Raw genomic sequence first — 17875 nt, forward strand, 5'->3', positions numbered from 1 at the left:
CTGTTCCGGCTCCTCTCAAAGATCTCCCCACCGACTTGCAAGCGTCTCCACCAGGGACCGGTGGCGAAGGAAGTGACCCGACGGAAGCCCCATCTCCTCTGCCAGGGAGGCGAACGGGAGAAGAGCACCATCTCGATAAAGATCCCCCATCGTTTGTATATCTGCCGTGGTCCAGTCCGCCAGTTCCGAGGCACTAAGCACACCCAGCCCACTGGGGGAGCCCTCAATCGGTATAGCCGGCGCATAAGGGGTTCGAGCCCGGGTAAGGTAGAGAGCCCGACGGTAGCACTTGTAGGCCACCACCATAAGGAGGGGCAAAAACCTGGCTGGTTTCGCAGCCGGATGAAATAGGTTGAGGAGATCAGCCAGAGGGAGGGGAGCCGCCGTGGTCGCCGTATCGTCCCGCCCTCTATCCGCCAACCATCGGGCTATCCATTGCAGCTGTGCGGCTAAGTAATAATGCTCAAAACACGGCATCGCAAGACCTCCCTGGTCAGTGGGGAGGAATAGCTTAGGCAACGCGACTCTATAACGGGCGTTACCCCATAGGAAGTCCCGGAGACACCGTGTGATGGTTGTAAAGAAGGAAGCCGGGATATAGGTGGGCAAATTAGCGAAGTAGTACAGAAGTCGGGGTAGAATCACCATTTTGACTAGGGCGATTCGCCCCGTGACCGCCAAGGGGAGGGTGCCCCAGAACCGCATCTGGGCCCCGACCGCTGTTACCGCTCTGACCAGATTGCCCTCCACAAGATCTATTGGTCGTCTATATATCTGGATACCCAGATAACGGAAGGTGTCCAGCTGCCATTTAACCTGCACACCTCCGAGATGGTAGCCCGGGTCCTGGGTATCGGCTCGAAACGCGTAGAGGCATGATTTAGCAGCGTTCACCCTGAGGCCCGAGAGAGCGGCGAAGTCGAGTAGAATTCGCTCCAGTACTGATGGGAATGTGCGCCACATCCCTAACAAAGACCAGTAGGTCGTCTGCATAAAGCGATACCTGGTGTGTCGCGTCCCCCAGCGGAATTCCATCGGCCAGCTCCCTGCGGAGCGTGGCGGCAAGAGGTTCTATTGCCAGTGCAAACAGGAGGGGTGAGAGCGGGCACCCCTGCCTCGTGCCCCGACATATCAGAATGGCGTCAGATATATATGGCCCTGTTCTTACCCTCACCGTGGGGTCCTTGTACAATAGGGCCGACATTTGAAGAAACCCGAGGCCCAGCCCGTAGTGCGACAGAGCCGCTACCAGATATCCCCACTCCAGGCAATCAAATGCTTTCTCAGGGTCTAGGACCAGACAGCCCGCCCAGGGCCACTGCTGCGCACTGTCGTGTGCCACCCGAAAAAACTGCCGCAAATTAAGAGAGGTGCTACGCTTGGGCACAAAGCCATTCTGGTCCCCATGCACTAGCACCAACACCATGGGGGCCAGCCGCTCCGCCAGCACCTTAGCCAAAATTTTGTAATCTGCATTAAGCAGAGCGAGGGGGCGATATGATCCCAGGTTGGTGGGGTCCTGTCCAGGCTTGAGCAGGGACACCAAGTGAGCCTCTCGCATAGAAGCAGGCAAGGTGCACTCCTCAAGGGCCGCGATGTAAAGAGCGTGCAATCTAGGCACAAGTGACTCCCGATAAACTTTATAGTATTCTGCTGGGAGTCCGTCCGGCCCCGGCGCCTTCCCAGAAGCCAGGGAGGACACCACATCCCCGATCTCCTCTTCTGTGAGGGGGCCCTCAAGCGTTTCCTGTTGCTCCTCAGGGACCGTGGGAAAGCAGGCATCCTCCAGGAACCTGTCCAGGTCCTTTGCCTGCCCACGCCCCGTCGAATGGTATAGGGGCGCATAGTGTTCCGTCATTACCTGGTGTATTTCCCACTGCGTGTGTACGAGCGACCCATCGGGCCCACTAAGTGCGTCTATCGGCACGTGAGCGGACTCCCGTCTGAGTAACCAGGACAGCAACCGCCCTGCCCTGTCAGAAGTGGCGTGAACGCAAGCCGAGTGGGCAGCGTAATTGTGGCAACGCAAATGCTCCAGCTGTCAGGATTGGTCAAGGTAGTTTAGAACCTAAGCGATTGGGTCCTACATTCAAACTCAAGCAAGGTTATTCCCAGTTGCACTCCCCCATTAATTGGTCTCAATTAGTGGCGAGGCAAATTGCAAAATTATAGTTAGAGAACATCAAGCACCTCACACTGTTCCAACATGGCGGCCTTGGGTATTGAGTTTGCGCTCTAGTGTTGCACCCATGTTTTGATAGCTCAGATGTATCGAGCGCGCTCACCTGATTACCGGCGCACTTCAACTGAATTCCTTCGCCGGCTGACGCGTTCTTTTTCTCCTCAGAACGCGCCGTTTTTTCCTGTTCGATTCCAGACTCATTTGAATCTCCGAACTGAATTTTCTGCGAGGTTCTAACACTCGCATCATACAGTGACGCCTTGGTGAGGTATTTTTTTCTGTAACTTCTGAGAGAGAGTTTCCGTTTCCCTCATCGCACCAGCTTCCAGAGAAAGTATCCTTTTATGTGAGGCAGCACTCGTCAGTGCTGTACAGTTGGTCAGAAAAAACCTTCATTTGTCTCAGAATTATCGTTCCAGTGTTCCTACTTCTTTTTGGGAGCTTGTACTTTTTTCACTTGAAATTAAAGACAATTCTTTTGGAAACTCTCTAGAGACATTTGCTATTGAGAAGATGCTATTCATTAGCAGTGACTGTGATTCTGAAAATCTCCGGAGTACTCCTCATCTCTTGCAGTAGGGGTTTTACCAGCACTCAACTCAACAAGTAGGCAGGAATATATATATATATATATATATATATATTGTTACTTACCGACATCACCAACTCTGCAGAGCTATCTCCGGAACTAGTCTCCTGCTGAATGAATGTGTTTAAGACATTTTTGATATTAAAGAGTATTACTTGGAAAGCACATATTACCAGAGAGAGGCAAGGTTCCACACAAGACAAGGTGCAGAAAGTCCCTACCTGGGTAGCATCCTACGAAGACATCAGTGTGGCAGTCTCTCTTTCTGTCCCATTCCCCTTTCCCCCCTGCTTCTGATATCAGAGAGTTTCTGGTTTAGGGGCATTGGGGAGTTGGGAAAAAATCATCGAGGAACTTCAGCTGTTCGGCTCCTGTGGAAGAATCCAGATTCAGGTACTGGGCCTGACACCAGCAGCTCAGCATGACGTGCCCGAAGCCGCACCAGTCGTGCCGAGTCGCGACCCCCACCCTCACAATGAAGCTCACAAGGGAGAAGGTGCGTCTCCAGGCCCGCGAGCGACAGCGCGAGCCGCCTTCGGATGTTCCACGTCGCACCCAGACAGTGTCCCCGGATGGTGGATTTGTGAGCATCCCACTCCACTAATTCATTACTCGCCGTTCCCTCATTCAGGTCAAATAATTGCTCCATCGCTGTGCCTAGGGAGGCGTGAAATTCAGCGTCCTCCAAAGCCGCCGGTTGAAGCCGCCACGTAGGGACAGGGGGCCACTCGGAGTCCCACGCAAGACGCAGCCTAAGAGGGTTGTGGTCTGAGTGGGTCCGACCCAGATACTCCGCCTGGCCCACCAGGGGGGTCAAAGACTGGGAGCCCACCACCCTGTCTATACGAACGTGTAAATCATGCACCATTGAGTAATACGAATAGACGCGATCGTCAGGGTGTAAAGTGTGCCACATATCGTATAATGCCCAACGCGACAGACAGTCGGCGAGGGTCCGCGCATTAGAGACCGCCTGTGTGTTGCGAAGAGGCAGAAAGGACCTATCTAATCGTGTATCAAGGACAGAGTTAAAGTCTCCAACCAATAACCAGGGAAAACCCGCATATGGCGCCAACACTGTGGACAGGTGGGCCAAAAACGACGGCTGGTCGACATTCGGGGCGTAGACTGAGCCTAGTAACATATGTTGGCCGTTTAGTTTCCCACAAACCAGTGTGTATCGCCCAGCCGTGTCAACTACTACCTCCGTGCATATAAACAGAGTGCCCGCCCTCACCCAGATCAAGGTACCACGGGCATGTGCGGAGTATGTAGTCCCAAACAACTGGCCCCTCCAACGAGCGCGCAGCCGGTCGAGCTCAGGCTGCGTCATGTGAGTCTCCTGGAGAAGGGCAATGGCCGCTTTATGCCACTGCAAGTAAGCGAAAATGGAGTATCGGCGTGCAGGGGTGTGCATCCCCCGTATATTCCATGTGATTACGTCAGTGGCAGCCATCTAGGGCGGTTAAGATCCACAGTAGTCACTGGGCCAGGGGCAAATCGGGCGAAGGGGTGGATATAAGTTCTATGTGTCATGTCAGTGTGCTGTGACAGAAACCCCCCGAACAAAAGAACACTTACGAACTGCTGAGTGCATTGAATGAGGAACAATAACCATGAAACTACCAGGGCAAACCCCAAAGAAGACATTAGTCCAAACTTCAAGCTAATCGCTTCTTGATCAAAACTAGGCCAATGAATGCCTAACGGGTGCGCTATGTGACTGCAGCTAAGGCAACCTGTCCTATCACAAGTGGTGTGAAGTATGTGCGGGTGGCCCCACCACTCCCCCCGACACCACCCGCCGCCAACCCCCCCACCGCATTCAGTTCCCCCCCACCCCCCCGAGCAGGAGCTCCCCCCTCCACCCCATCCCCCTAGTAGGACCCAGCAGACATGTACATGCCCACGTCCGACACTGCACCACATCTTGCAGGAGGAGAGGGAGAGACCCCCCCCAGCTGTCCCCGCTGTGTCCTGCCCCAGTTAGTACGGCCCTCACTTCAACAGTTGCCACCGCCTCAACACCCTGGGCTCACACAATGTGGTCAGCAGTTTGGGGCGTCACCAGCGGGAGGGCCTGGTCGTCTGAAAGTACGGTAGACGGGGAAGATGACCTGCTAGTTCCAGGCTCACTATGTTCATGAACAGCTGTTGTACCCAGGCTGCTCGTGGACCCCAGAGTTGCCACCGCTTCCAGGGCTTCCTGTCGTTCTTTCCGCATCCTTTCCGGACTGGGCACCGCGGCTAGGCCCGGGCCCACCGCCCCGCAGGCCTTCTTCCGTCGTTGCCGTCTCGGTCGCCTATCCTGGCTGCCCACTAGCTCCCGGTTCCATAGGTCTCTGGCCCCTGCTCAGACCTGCCTCCTCCAGCCAGTCCCAGACGTCAGATGGGGCATCAAAGAACCGGGTCCCGTCTTTCGTAATCACTCTGAGGCGCGACGGGAACAGCAGGGAATATGGGATCCCCAGGTCCCGCAACTGGTGCTTCACCGTCAGGTAGTTACTTCTCCGTTTTTGAACTGTAGCAGTGTAATCCGGGAACAGCATCACCCTACCGCCATCCACTGTGATGGCATCCAGTTTCCTGGCCTCACGAAGCACCACATCCCGGTCTCGGAAGTTAAGGAGTCTGAAGAGAAAGGGGCGTGGTCGCGCCCCGGGCTGAGGCTTCCGCGCCGGGAACCGGTGTGCGCGCTCCACCTCGAACTGTTGCGAGAGCACCCCCGGGGGAAGGATGTCACGGATCCACCCTTCAACAAACTGCTCCGGGTTCCGTCCTTCCGCACCTTCCGGCAGACCCACCACCCGGACATTGTTGCGCCGAGAACGCCCTTCCGCATCCTCAGCACGGTCTTCCGAGGCATGGACACGGTCGATCAGGTCCTGCAGGGCCGCAGTGTGGTGACGCACCGTGGGGTGGACTTCCTGGAGCGCCTGGCGCTGCTGGGTGACAGAATCCGCTAACTTACGGTGGTCTGCGTGAAGGAGGGTGAAGTCCACCATGACTTTATCTATTTGGGACTCCAACGAAGTCCTTGTCTGCTCCATCGCGGCACCCAAGCGCTCCACCGCCGCCAAGACTGTGTCCATTTTCGCCTCGAGCGCTGTCGCCGGGAGCGTCATATCACCGTCCGGACGCCCAGGTGTGGTGCCCAGCTTCTCCGCCTGTGACCGACCCACGGGCAACTTGTTCCGCAGCCGGCCCATGGCCAGTTGCTGTGCGGAGGGTATTCGACGTTAACGCCCGTCCCAAACGTATTGTCCAGCCGCCTCTGTCCGCCTCGCCAAGGCGCAACAGGGAGGACACCACACTCAACTCGCTGATGTGGGGATAGGGGACGGCCCGGGTACCTGCTGCCCAAAGGCCCACTGCTCGGTGTCCGCCAAGTCCCGGGGCTGCCGGCGTCGCCTCACCACGTCCACACCCTGGGTTAGTGTCCCCAGCCTGGCACCGCCCCTTCAACTCAGCATCCGTGTCCCACAGCTGTCAGACCGGCCACTGCTCCACCTTCACTGCCAACTGCGCCCAGGCCACTAGCAGACTGGTCACTCTTCTTTTACCGCCAGTTGCGCATAAGCAGCGGTGCAGTCCAGTTAGGGCCTCGGGAGTCGTCCAGGGCCATACCCCCTACACCCTTGACCCCAGCCGAATCCCCCCCCGGTACTCAGGGGCGTAAGTCTCTTCACAATGTGCCAGCTTCGTGAGGGTGCTCACCAAATGCCGCCACCGGTCTCACTATGGGTCTAAGCCGCTCCACTCAGCCTCCTCAGTCGTGTGTCACTTGGACTGCCTACAACGATCGGGGCACCAGTCACATATCCCACAGGCCCTTGATCCCCGAAGTAGCGTCCGCTAGAGGTGGGGCATCCTACCACTCCCCGTTCGGGTGTTGCAGTCGTCGCTGGGTCCCCCACAGTGCTGCGATCTTCAAGGAGTCCTACCTCACTCCCGGGCCTCCCCGCCGTGTCCTACTCCCTCTCTGAAGCACTTGGGTCACGCCCACGCGACTCACCCGGGCAGTTCTGGCGGGGGCCCCAGATCTCCTCTGGGCCAGGGTCGTGTGTTGGGCCTCAGGGCGGCCTCCGCAACTCGCCTCCAGCGCGGGGCCCGCAAGGCCTACAGTGAGCCGCCGCCCCCCTCGCACTTGCGTCGCTTTCTGCGCCGGTTCAGGCCTGCCGGCCGGGCTCCCTTGGCGTCCGGTAGCTCCAGGGGCCGTCGCCGTCTCCTGCAGCTTGCACCAGCCTCTGTGCCTCTGACGGCCGGCCGCCGCCTCGACTCCGCTGTCTGGAGGGCCGCTCCTGCGGCCCAGCCGCCTCGTGGCAAGCCGCGGGTTAAAGTTGTTCTCGCGGCCGGCCGAGGTCCGGGTCCCGCTGTGCGCACCCTGCCAGCACCAAACTCAGCACGGCTCGGCTGGGGACTACAGGCCGTCTCCGGCTCCAAGCTCGTCTCCGGGGCTGCGGGAGGTGCTTAGTTCGCGGCCGGCGGCGGCCGGCCGCGTCTGGCGCGGCCACCTGCTCCACAGGCAGGAGAAATCTCAGGATGTCGGCGCCCGATGGCAGGAGCTTCACGCTCCGACGTCCATCTTGTTCCCTGGATCAGTCCCCCATGCAACATGATGGCTTGATGTTACCTTGTTTCTCAGACCAGATACCCTGGATAACTCAATTGTTTATTTCCTTAGAGTAAATAGCCATGCATTTTAAAGTTCATAGTTAAATTTGACACCACTTTCAGAGGAATGGTGTCTGGGGGTTTAGATTATTTATCACATTTAAACAGAGTGAAGGAGAAGAAAGTGAAAATGTAGATGTGAAATAATTTGAGACAGTGGTACTGCACCTGTGTTTCAATACTTAAGCACTGACAAGGCTTGACTTGAACTATGAACTAACATCCTAATATTGAAAGGTTTAGAAAGCTCGTTTAGTCACTACTAAATTTCTAAAAGAATACGTGTCAGGCCCACAGTTTTGCTGAGGGTGCTGAATACCAAGACTGCATATTTTTGATTACACCTCATGCCCCACTAATGCCCCACCAGTCACTCCCTGCCCCCTTATATTAATCTTCACATTTTCCATCCCTGCTTTAGTCTTTGAGACAGTTTTTCCATCTTTCTCTTCCTCCTTCTTTCCCCTTTCTGTGTTTTTCACTCTCTTGCTCTGTATCAAAGTTTGTTTAAAAGAAATTGTGCAGGTTCTCAAAATGAGTGCTGGTGGGCTCCCCTGCAACCAGGAGCACAAATTAAGCATTGCTTATGGTGCACCTATTAGGACCTGCACCAAACACTGAAATTCCAGTACTGAGAGCTTAAGATAAATTGATAATATCAAAAATACCTGTTCATGTTTTGAAGATTTATATGACACTTGCATGCAGTAAGAGTAAAACAGATTGTGTAGTTACTGTGCCTACTGTTGAAATTTGCAAGTTCATTGCATACAAACTCATGCACAAATACGTTTTCTCATTAACCCTTGCAGCTGTCTTGCTGGTATTATAGCCTCCCGGCTTCATGTCACACACAGTAGATATGTGCTGTGGGAGAGCTCTTTGATGGTATCAGTACTAGCATATCATGCAACCTACAAGTTGAATTTGAAGAGCTTTATAAATGTTTTGTGATGCTGGGGCATACTTCAAATCAAGGCAGATATGTATAGTAAGAGCTCTGTGGATCTTTCTATGCTGATATATTGGTGTAGGGTTTTAAATGAATAACTGACAGAATATCGACGACAGAAATATCGGACCCGAAATATCGATGTCCAGAATATCGAAGTCCTATCTACATAATGGTAAGTACAAAAATATCGAAAATATATATATCATTTTTAAAAATATCGTTGTTAAAAATATTATTTTAAAAAAAAATGTTTAAAAAATAATGTAAAATAAATTAAATAATATGTATATTTAAAATAAACAAAATTATTAGAAAATGTTTAAAATTATAACTAATACATAGAGGGGCTGATTCCGATCCGGGTCGGAAGGGCACCGAATGCGATCCGGCCGGAAAAGCTACGAGCCGTACGCGTGTTTTCCGGCCGACTCGTACAGCTGTACGAGCGAGCAAGTACGATGCGAGCTACATGAAATTCACCGACCGAGTCGTTTCCGGGTCCGAACCACTCCGTACGTCTCATTCGTAAGCTAACCGTGGCGTGCAATGGATGCGATTTACAACCAAGCCAGTACGATGCACGCGTCGGACAGCCTGTGCGAGCCGGAGTGTCTGGCTCGCAAAAGCTCCCGGAGTCAGACTTCGGCGGTTCGCGTCGGACTCCCTAACACCCGCAGCCCTACGACTCGGACACAGGGGGAGACCTATGGGTCTCCCAAACACAGGCATGTACGGTGCGGATGACACCGACGCATACCCACTGTAGGGGGTGCACTTGTTCGAGACGTACCCATTCAGTCAATGGGAGCCCATGTATGCGTCGTATGACCGGCTCACATTGACTTCTATGGGAGTCCGACTGAACCGAGTCCGACAGCATACGTGCGCATCGTACTCGCTTGGTCGGACTGTAGCGGTCCGGCTCGGTCGGAAAACACTCCGGATCCGACTCGGTCGGAGTGCTTTCCGACCCGGATCAGAATCGGCCCAGAATGTAAAAACAAATTAAACATACATATATATAAAATATAATATAAATTTACTTAATATTATTAAATAATTATTTTAATAAATTATAAATTGTTACAAACATATTAAAATGTATAAATAAACATATATACACATAGACCAATAACATAAAAAGAAAAATAACATATATACTAAATTAAATTATTAAAATATTTTTAATCTTTTTAAAATACATTTTACACTACATTAACTTAAACAGTAGATAAAATATTGGATAGCAGAGGGGATTTTTTTATTTATTTTATTTATTTGAGTTTTATATAGCACTGGCTAGACCCGTGGGTATCAGAGAGCTTTAAATAAGGAAGCAGCGTTTTACATGTTACAAAAATAATCACATTAATTACAGAAAGGTTACAAATTCATTACAGCCGTTATTAGCGACCGTGAAAAAACAAGGCCAGGGAGAGCACGGAGGCCACGGGGGGGGGGGAGGGGGAGAGTCAGCAGTGGAGAAAGAGACGAGACCTAAGTCCGAGGTCCGGCTGGGTAGGTGACGGCCATAGCGGGGTGCCAGAGCTTGTCTCCCCTATAGCTGTCGGAGCAGCTCCACCGGGAATCGGACATACATTTTGGGCTCCACTGGATAAAAAGAGGATCAGGTAGGGCACAAAAGTCTAGAGAACAGAGACGGGCTGGTGGAGCTGGCAAGGGTGGCACGTTAGGAAGGGGAGTGTAGCTTGGTTACCATCTTAAGGTCAGGCAAATCGAGTCTGTTCTCCAAGACTCTGTAGGTGGTATTGTCTCTAGATCTTAGTATTGTTTCCTCAGCTAAGCCCATTGTTCTAGTGGAACGTCGGGACCCTCTTGTCAGATGGGACATCTTCACATACCGGTGAAAACAATTGGTGGACGCCAATAAAGAGTCAGGCTCCGTGCGCTCCGCTTAGAAAGTAAGTGCCGAGTTACATGAGAATATAGAGGGTCAGCTCCATGATCCCCGTGGGACCCGCTTCTATATCCAGGCACAGGTCACCGTTTTCCACTGAGGGCCTATGCCACTTGCCTTGTGGTTGCTGCAGGGGTTCGCCAGCTAGGGAGGCCCGTGCCAGCCCCAGGACATCGGGATAAAATTACTATTCCCACTCCAGAGAGCGCAACAGTAGGGAATGTGTTGGATAGCGTAGGAATAAAAATTAGTTTCCCACTCCAGTAAGTGCAACAGTATGGAAAGTGTTGAATAGCATAGGAGTAAAAATTATTATTCCCACTCCAGTAAGTGCAACAGAAGGGAAACTGTTGGATAGCAGATGGGTAAAAATTACTATCCCCACTCCAGAGAGTGCAACAGTAGGGAAAGTGTTGGTTAGCTGTGGGGTAAAAATTACTATTGCCACTCCAGAAAGTGCAACAGTAGGGAAAGTGTTGGATAGCGGAGCAGTAAAAATTACTATTCCCACTCCAGAGAGTGCAACAGTAGTGAAAGTGTTGGATAGCATAGAGGTAAAAATTACTATTCCCTCTCCAGAGAGCGCAACACTAGGGAAAGTGTTGGATAGAGTAGGAACAAAAATTACTATTCCCACTCCAGTAAGTACAGCAGTAGGGAAAGTGTTGGATAGCGGAGGGGTAAAAATTACTATTCCCACTCCATAGAGTGCAACAGTAGGGAAAGTGTTGGATAGCGGAGGGGAAAAAATTACTATTCCCACTCCAGAAATTGCAACAGTAGGGAAAGTGCTGGATATCGTAGGAATAAAAATTACTATTCCCACTCCAGTAAGTGCAACAGTAGAGAAAGTGTTGGATAGCGGAGGGGTAAAAATTACTATTCCCACTCCAGAGAGTGCAACAGTAGGGAAAGTATTGGATAGCGTAGGAATAAAAATTACTATTCCCACTCCAGTAAGTGCAACAGTTGGGAAAGTGTTGGATAGCGGAGGGGTAAAAATTACTATTTCCTAAAAATTACATAAAAAAATAAAAAAAAAAAAAAAAATAGGAACTACAATACAAAAATTGTTAATTACCAAAAAAACTATATAAAAATATCACAAAATTCCAAAATATACAAAAATAATTAATAATTTAAAATTATCAAAAATTAAATACAAACATTAATTTATAAAAGTTTAAAAACAACATTTTTCAAACAAATAACTATCTTTAAAATTAAATATTTAAATATATATATTTATTCATATTTTTTAAAGAAATTACTTCACGCCGTTTTCCCCTATAAACGCACAAACAACTCATACAAATGTTACAGAATTAACATATTTACCAATTAATTATTTATAATTTTCAAACAATCAATAATTAAATAATATTAAATAAATTAACAGACGACAGGGTTGTCCCCTGTCGCCTCTTCTGTTCGCCCTGGCCCTGGAGCCCCTGGCGGAGTGGCTGCGGTGGCACCCTTCCATCCGTGGTCTCCGCTGGACCCCCGAGCACGAGGACCGTGTGTCCCTCTACGCGGACGATATCCTTTTGTATCTCGCCTCCCCGCGCAAGTCCCTGATCGTCCTAGTTGATGTGTTGCGCTCCTTCGGTCGCAACTCAGGCCTAGTCATTAACTGGGCGAAATCCTGTGTCTACGTACTTTCCGGGGAGGCTCCGGTCCTGCCGCGGGACTGCCCGATCCAGATTGCCTCCCAGGGTTTCCGGTACTTGGGTATATATATCACTCTTGACCCGGAGGCCCGCTATGAGCGGAATCTGCTGCCCCCTCTCCAGCGTTTGAAGGAGGATGTGGTGCGCTGGCGGCGTCTCCCGCTCTCGCCGCTCGGTCGAGCGGCCTTGTTTAAAATGATGTCCTTGCCGCGCTTCCTCTATGCCCTCCAGAACACTATGGACATGGTCCCGGCAAGCTACTTTCGTGAGGTGGAGGGCCTTCAGCGGCGCCTGTTCTGGGACGGGAGGCCGCGTATTGCTCTTGCTAAACTGACGCTCCCGTGGTACGATGGAGGGGTCGCCCTCCCGGACATTAAACGGTATTACTGGGCCTCCCAGCTAGCTGCAATTAATCATGGCCTTTACGGGCCCGCCCTGAACCCGGCATTCGAGATGGACAAGATGCTCCTTCCCGGTGGCGATTACAATCGAGCACTGTACTCTGGCGCGCCCGACTCCCGTCTGACGGGACCGACGCGTGTCATGGTGCGGGTTTGGCACGCGGCTAATGCAGCTATGGGGTGGAAGGACCGTTTGACCCGGGCGTCTCCACTGTATGCCTCCGAGAGGCTGGGCTCCCTGTGGACATCAAAGGGCTTCGAGAAGTGGGACACGATCGGAATCAGCACAGTGGGGGATCTCTGGACGAGGGGGGGATTCAAAACTTTTGAGACGCTGCAGGCGGAGTTCCAGCTGCAGGGCAGTGAGTACTTTCGGTACCTACAGGTCCGCCATGCGCTGGGCTCCGTCTTCCCGGATGTTGCATCCATTCCGGAGTCTTCCCCCCTGGAGGACAGAGTGCTGGATGGCCATGTCCCGGACAGCACGATCTCCCTCATATATAAGAAGCTGATTAATGATAGATCGTGCCTGTTAACTAGTTTACGCGAGGCTTGGGTGGCCGACGGGCTGGAGCTGGACGACGAGGATTGGATGTCCGCGGTGGCCTCTCCAAAAGAGGTGGCCATCCCGGCTCGCCTTCGTTTCGTCCAGCTCAAGATCCTTCACCGGGTCTACGTGACGGGGCCACGGCTTCTACGTATGGGTTTTGCCGTGGATGGACTGTGTAAGCGTGGCTGTGGTGCGTTGGCGACTTTTATGCATATACTGTGGGAGTGCCCGAAGGTGGAGCGATTCTGGCGTGGTGTGCATGAGGTCCTGCGTGTGGTCACGCGTGTAGCGCTGCTGCCTGAAGCGAGGAGGTGCTTGTTGAATGTATGGGAACCGAATGACTATTCGGCTCCGCAGACGCGGTGGGTGACTCTGGGATACATGATAGCGAAACGTGATATTGCTCAATTGTGGGGATCCCAGAGGCCCCCTGCGGTGTCGGCCTGGAAAGAGCACATGGATTGGTGTATGTTCCGTGAAAAGGTGGTGTATGTGGCGAGGGGTAAGCCTGGGGCGTGGGTGAAAGTCTGGGGCCCCTGGAACGCCTACCGTGGGGGCATTTGTGAGCCGCCACAGCTGCCGGCTGCCTCGCCTGCTCCGTCTCCCTAGCTGGACCCCCTTGCTTGGCCGCGGGCACGCGGCCCCCCAGTCCTTGATCTCCTCCCATCCCCCTCTTCAGATCTTTCCTGCCAATCTGGATCCCCCACTATGGAGCAAGTGTTGTCACCTTGAATCTTGGGTTGCCTTGCGGTTGTGGTTTTTGTTGTCGTTGTTAGTCTTTAAAATGAAACCGTACTCTGTGGCAGGACGCCGTGAGGCCTGCACCGTTGATTACTCCTGTGTTTCTACTGTGCACCGCTGAGAGACTTTTACTGTCTGTATGTACTATATTTGTGATGCTCTAGCGGCCGGCCGTGCGGTTGTAGGCCCATAACTGTAACCTTTTATGGATGTAATAAACGGTTTCAAAAAAAAAAAAAAAAAACAAAAAAAAAAAAATTAACAGAAAAACCACTATAAAATAGAAATATAAAATAAATAGTAATAAATAAAAAAAGATTAATTACTTTATTTTAATTAAATTACTTCCCACCCCAGTCCCCTATAAACCTACAACACAAAATAACACTATTACTATAATTAACAATTTACTAATTATTAATAAATTAATAACCCATTAATAATTAATTAATAATACATTAATAAAAAATACTAATAAATAACATTTAACAATTACTTTACTATAATTAAATTACTTCCCACCCTATTCCCCTATAAACCCATAACCCACTAATAAAATACAAATTTATTAATGTAATTATCAATTAATAAAAATGAATAACCAATTAATAAATTATTATTGATAAATTAATTATAAATACTAATAAATAAAAATGTTTTTATTATAATTAAATTACTTCCCATCCATAAACCCATAAACCTACAACCCACACCTAAAATAAATAACTTAACTATTATAATTATCAATTAATAAATTACAAGTTCATACGCGAGGATTGGGGTATGCCTGGGGTACGGTGCGAACATACGCGGGTGGGGGGTACGCCTGGGGTACGGTGCGAACATATGCGGGTGGGGGGTACGCCTGGGGTACGGTGCGAACATACGCGGGTGGGGGGTACGCCTGGGGTACGGTGCGAACATACGCGGGTGGGGGGTACGCCTGGGGTACGGTGCGGACATACGCGGGTGGGGGGTACGCACCGTACATACGGGGGTGGGGGGTACGGGCCGTACATATGCCATGTTGGGGTACGCACCGTACATGATGACACGTACAATGTGGGTGATGGCGTGTACGTCGCGTAGCGGGCCCCCTTTTCCTCGTGCATCGCAGTGTACTTTGCTTTTCCGGCACTTTTTGGCTCCCGTAAAAATATAGCCGTGCGGAGTGCTGTAGGTACGAATCGTACTTGCTGGTCCGTAAAACGCTGCCTGACTCCGTGCAGACGTCACGTACGCGCTGTCCAGGATCGGAATTGTATGTATTTTTTAGCCGTACAGTGTTTTTTACGAATCGTACGGAAATGGTATTTCTGTACGAATCATACTTGCTGGTTTGTACGGTGGAATTCCCGGGTACGAGTCGTACGGAGAAAACGCTCCGTACGACCATTTGTACCCGGATTTTACAGGATCGGAATCGGCACCTTAATAATTACTTTATGATAAATAAATTACTTCCCACCCTATTCCCCTATAAACCCACAACCCGCTGCAGAACTAACATAAGCAAAAATTATTCAACATAAAATTAATTATTGCTAGAAATGTAACACATACATTAATAAAAATGACTATACTTATACAAAAAAATTACATCACATACTTTTCGCAAACATACTAAAATACAGAACACTAATATAAATATCGATATTATTAACAACAATATTTTTACTAACAATATTTCTTACCTTACTGTCGATATTCTGTACCCCGATATTCTTGATGTTGCTATTCTTGTACCTCAATATTTAAAACTCAATATTATTGTACATCGAGAAAAAAAACTCGATATTCTCTCTGTTTACCGTTTTAAATAAGGACTGTGGTGCTTTTTAGGAGCTGACTGCTTATTTCGATATTATGATTCCAGGGTGCACTGCTGCACTGCAAGAACTCTAACAATATAGTTACTGTACTAAAAATAGGTGCTCTGGTCCACAATGCAAATGTTGGAACTAATCAGGTGTCAGTCCTTTTAAACCAAAGTACAGTGCAAACCCAGATGGATGCATTGGCAGAGTTTTGCATGCCTTGGGGCTATTGAACTAGTGTGCTGTACATGTCAGGATTGAGGTGCATTAGAAGGACTCTCTTGATGTCTCAGTGGTAGAAAAGATTACAGCAGCTGTGTGTAATAACAGCTCGATGTACGTCTCAAATAATGGGAAAATAATGCATGATGCAAGTCAAGTGTGCCTGCGCATAGCAACATCCCTGCAGCTCTCTTTGTAGTGTTCAACTGGCAACTTAACTACTCCTTTGTCTGTTTTAGTTTCCTTTTTTTCAAATATTTATTTGATCTAGCATTTATTGTATTTGGACAAATGGCATGTAATGTCACCATGGTCAAAGAATGTGTGACGTCATATCATGTGATGTCACCACGGTCACAGGGCATGTGATGTCACTTCCACTACCCCCAGGCATTCTGCTGAATTGACGTCCCTGACGATGAGCTTGTGATTGGATTGTAAAACGCAGCATCCCTTGAGCCTGGCCATTAGCATTGTCTTTGGATTCATTTTCATGCTGAGATTGACCTACTGTCGGATTCGGCCCTTCTAGCCAGGGCAGCCAGTCAAATCTGCTGCAAGGGGCAGGGTTTGGTGTTCTTCCAGCCCTGAACACGTCCTCAGCCCCAGGTGCCGGGCCTTGGCAGCTCTTCCCTGCTCCTGGCACAGAGAACATTCCATTTTAACAGCTATAGACCTAAATCATAGATGTAATGCTGCTTAACAAAAAAGCGTGGACATAGCCGGCATGGGAATCTGCGTCATGCGCGCCAAATCAGTTTGTTGTTGTCAAATAATTCAATCAACAGAGGGAAGAGAACAGAAATATGAACAAAAGACAAAATCAAACCCCCTCCCGCGCAGCCGCTCTGACGTGGTGGCGCTACGCTGTTCAGTACCAGAGGCCTCGACCACAGCCTTCCTGGAATCCGAAATATTCAAAGCATACCATAATCTTTGTTTCAAACAAAGGGCGGCAGCTGTCAATCACTGACATGGAAAGAGCATCGGGAAGAAAAAACTAAAGTAGGGGACTCGGGTGGGAGCCGGCAGACAGAGTACGAGGAGGGAGAGCAGCGAGTGAGAGCTCAGACAAGACTGAGCAGGGTGAGAGACTCAGAGAATAACAAGCATTTGCAATGCAATAGGTCTCGCATTTATAAGAGTTTGAGCTATTGGCATTGTAAAATTACAATTCTTTTATTTATGTTTTGGTCTTAAAACAAACAAAAGGCATTGTCATGTACAATGTCAGTAGCATAAACTCGCATAAAAGCAGTGTGTGGAGTGCAGCAGTGTGCGGCGTGCAGCATTGTGCGGCGTGCAGCAGATGTGGGCGGCGTGCAGCAGTGTGTGGCGTGCAGCAGTGTGTGGCGTGCAGCAGTGTGCGGCGTGCAGCAGTGTGCGGCGTGCTGCAGTGTGTGGCGTGCAGCAGTGTGCTGCGTGCAGCAGTGTGCGGCGTGCAGAAGTGTGAGTCGTGCAGCAGTGTGTGGCGTGTAGCGGCATGCAGCAGTGTGTGGCGTGCAGCAGTGTGTGGCGTGCAGCAGTGTGTGGCGTGCAGCAGTCTGTGGCGTGCTGCAGTGTGTGGCGTGCTGCAGTGTTATGTGTAGCAGTGTGCGGCGTGCAGCATTGTGCGGCGTGCAGCAGTGTGTGGCGTGCAGCAGTGTGTGGCGTGCAGCAGTGTGTGGCGTGCAGTGGCATGCAACAGTGTGTGCCGTGCAGCAGTGTGTGGCATGCATCAGTGTGTGGTGTGTAGCAGTGTTGCGCGTGCAGCAGTGTGTGGCGTGCAGCAGTGTGTGGCATGCAGCGGCATGCAGCAGTGTGTGGCGTGCAGCAGTGTGTGGCGTGCAGCAGTGTGTGGCGTGCAGCAGTGTGTTCTTATATCAAACACCTGTTAGTAGACTGTTGCCGCTTGGTCGTGTTGTAAAGAACAGGTGTTACCATTGTACCTCAATCAAGCGCATTTTATCAACATCTGAAAGATAAAAGGCTGTGACCACCAGGCCGTAGTAAGATCTAGTGGTCAGCTTTCAAGTTTCATTGACATATTTGCAGAGGGCTCAACAATCAAATGAAATGTGGGGGGAAAACTGGTTAATTTCATTTTGCTGTTTAATTTTAATTCCTTTATCAAGCGTTCATACGACCAAATGGTGCAGCAGCGCAACGCAAGCATC

Source organism: Triturus cristatus, chromosome 11 (assembly GCF_964204655.1).
Source record: "Triturus cristatus chromosome 11, aTriCri1.1, whole genome shotgun sequence".
In the NCBI taxonomy this organism is placed as follows: Eukaryota; Metazoa; Chordata; class Amphibia; order Caudata; family Salamandridae; genus Triturus; species Triturus cristatus.